Source organism: Chiloscyllium plagiosum, chromosome 18, assembly GCF_004010195.1.
Source record: "Chiloscyllium plagiosum isolate BGI_BamShark_2017 chromosome 18, ASM401019v2, whole genome shotgun sequence".
Lineage (NCBI taxonomy): Eukaryota > Metazoa > Chordata > Chondrichthyes > Orectolobiformes > Hemiscylliidae > Chiloscyllium > Chiloscyllium plagiosum.
The window spans coordinates 2,409,822-2,413,052 of NC_057727.1; the positions used below are offsets into that span (position 1 = coordinate 2,409,822).

At 45.6% G+C, this 3,231-nt stretch overlaps 1 long non-coding RNA gene across 1 annotated transcript in view; it reads right to left on the reverse strand.

Annotated features, from left to right (window-relative positions):
- Positions 1 to 1,400: 1,400 nt before the first annotated feature.
- LOC122559184 overlaps positions 1,401 to 3,231 on the reverse strand; it is a 16,022-nt gene continuing 14,191 nt past the window's right edge. Inside the window, exon 3 of the long non-coding RNA XR_006314355.1 lies at positions 1,401 to 1,444. This is a non-coding gene — a long non-coding RNA (uncharacterized LOC122559184). The remainder of the gene's footprint in view (positions 1,445 to 3,231) is intronic.

Below are 3,231 nucleotides of genomic sequence, written 5' to 3' on the forward strand. Positions count from 1 at the left end.
AAGCTCTTCTCTACACTGTCCCCCATCAAACACCCCCAGGGACAGGGACAGCACGTGGTTAGATACAGAGTAAAGCTCCCTCTACACTGTCCCACCATCAAACACTCCCAGGAGAGGGACAGCATGGGGTTATATTCAAAGTAAAGCTCTCTCTACACTGTCCCACATCAAACACTCCCAGGGACAGTGACAGCACGGGGTTAGATACAGAGTAAAGCTCCCTCTACACTGTCCCACCATCAAACACTCCCAGGGCAGGGACAGCATGGGGTTAGATACAGAGTAAAGCTCCTTCTACACTGTCCACCATCAAACACTCCCAGGGACAGGGACAGCACGGGGTTGTATTCAGAGTAAAGCTCTCTCTACACCGTCCCACATCAATCAATCCCAGGGACAGGGACAGCATGTTGTTAGATACAGAGTAAAGCTCCCTCTACACTGTCCCACATCAAACACTCCCAGGACGGGTACAGCACGTTGTTAGATACAGAGTAAAGCTCCCTCTACACTGTCCCATATCAAACACTCTCAGGGACAGGGACAGCATGGGTTAGATACAGAGTAAAGCTCCCTCTACACTGTCCCATATCAAACACTCCCAGGGACAGGAACAGCACGGGGTTAGATACAGAGTAAAGCTCTCTCTGCACTGTCCCCCATCAAACACTCCCAGGACTGGGACAGTACGAGGTTAGATACAGAGTAAAGCTCCCTCTACACTGTCCCCCATCAAACACTCCCTGGACAGGGACAGCACGGGGTTAGATTCAGAGTAAAGCTCTCTCTACACTGTCCCCCATCAAACACTCCCAGGACAGGGTCAGCACGGGGTTAGATACAGAGTAAAGCTCCCTCTACACTGTCTCCGCATCAAACACTCCCAGGACAGGGACAGCACCGGGTTAGATTCAGAGTAAAGCTCTCTCTACACTGTCCCCCATCAAACACTCCCAGGACAGGGACAGCACGGGGTTAGATACAGAGTAAAGCTCCCTCTACACTGTCCCCATCAAACACTCCCAGGACAGGGACAGCACGGGGTTAGATTCAGAGTAAAGCTCCCTCTACACTGTCCCCCATCAAACACTCCCAGGGACAGGGACAGCACGGGGTTAGATTCAGAGTAAAGCTCCCTCTACACTGTCCTGTCAAAGTGCTGTTAAAACACCAGTGTATTCTCGCTGTGATGTTCTCTCGTAATGAATCCTCTGGTTGTGAAGACGAGTTCTCCTTAACCCGAAACATTATCTCCACCTGCCTGCCTGCCTGTCTGTCTCTCTCTGCAGATGCTGCCAGACCTGCTGAGTTTCTCCAGCTGGTTCTGATTTTATTTCAGACTTTGAGCATCCTTCACGTTTTGGTTTTGTTTTGGAGCGTGATGTGTGTTTGGCTCTTACCAAATGATGGTCAGCTTCCAGTTGCAGGCTTGAAACGCGCATCCCTGCACATCGGGAGGAGAGACAGAACACAAAGCTGCTCAGCTTGCTCATGGATGTGTACGGCAGAACCAAGAAAGCTCACACAATCTTACAGCACAGTGACAGGCCATTCTGCCCATTGCCTCCATACCGTCTCTTTGAATACGTTTGCCAATTAGTTCCACTGCCCTGCCCAATTCTCCTGTATGAGAATTTAATACATTGTGCTTGTGAGTGGGAGACACTCATCACTTAATCTGAGACTGTAAAAGGCCAATATTAATACTCACTCAGAGCAAAGAGCATCTGAGATTATACTCCATCCCTTAAACTCTCCAGTGAGGGTGCCTGTAATCTCCACTGACACTCTCATGGTCTGAATATGATTAGATTAGATTCCCTACAGTATGGAAACAGGCTCTTCGGCCCAACAGCTCCATACCAACCTCCAAAGAGTAGCCCACCCAGACCCATTTCTCTACTCTATATTTACCTTGGACTAACACAACTATCACTCCGGGCAATTTAGCATGGCCAATCCACCCTGAACTGCACATCTTTGGACTGTGGGAGGAAACCCACGCAGACACTGGGAGAATGTGCAAACTCCAGACAGACTGTCGCCCAAGGTGGGAATTGAACCTAGGTCCCTGGTGTTGTGAGGCAGCAGTGCTAATCACTGAGCCACCGTGCTGCCCTGATTAATGTATATTTGTTCTATCACTTAGTTTAAAGCATGAATTTTGAGTTAGTAACTGGGTTTCTGTGTGTCTGAAGCTGATAATTAACCTGTAGCTATTTCCGAATCCATGGTGATTTCTTATAAAACAGTTTATGAGAGTTATTTTGGTAGCTTAATATCTTAGAATTATACAACTTAGCAAGGGACAATGCAATCTCAAAGTTTCTATTGAAAATTTATGGGCTGGGAGGCTTCCTTTTTTCAGTTTAAGGGAGGCCACATGGCATACAGAGAGAGAGATTTTTGGTTCGGTAATATTTTGGTTCGGTTATATTTTGGTTCGGTAATATTTTTGTTCGGTTATATTTTGGTTCGGTTATATTTTGGTTCAGTAATATTTTGGTTCGGTTATATTTTGGTTCGGTTATATTTTGAGTGGGGCAGTTCTATGAAGTCCTTACATGAATTGAACAGTATTCTGAAAAGGAGAAGCGAGTAAAACTGGGCTACCTTAGCCTGAAGAGTGACATTGGGTGTACAAAGTTAAAAATCACACAACACCAGGTTACAGTCCAACAGGTTTAATTGGAAGCACTAGCTTTCGGAGCGACGCTCCTTCATCAGGTGGTTGTGGAGTAACTGTTGTGTGATTTTTAACTTTGTACACCTCAGTCCAACACCGGCATCTCCAAATCATGACTACACGGGAGGTGTTAGCATAAAACCCTGAAGAGGACCTGGAGCTGGGTTTGTTTAAACTCAGTTATTTGATAGCGAAAGGGATAAGCTGTCAGCAGTTCCGATTTAGGAGTTAAAGTTACAGTCACTGTAAACCTACCAAGGTATTAGAGAAAGAGAGTTTGGTGGTGTGCTACACAAAGATTGCTACTGGGTACTGTACAAAGGATTTGTTTTAAAAGAATGTTGTGGTGGAATATTTTAGGATTAATAGGATTATATGTTTACAACACGTATAAAACTCTTTGTGTTCTAAGTAAATGGATTGGTTTATTCTGTTTTCTGTATATCTCTTTTGTTTCATAAACATTGTTTTTATTATGCAGCAGGTCAGGCAGCATCCAAGGAACAGGAGAATCGATGTTTCGGGCATAAGCCCTTCTTCAGGTT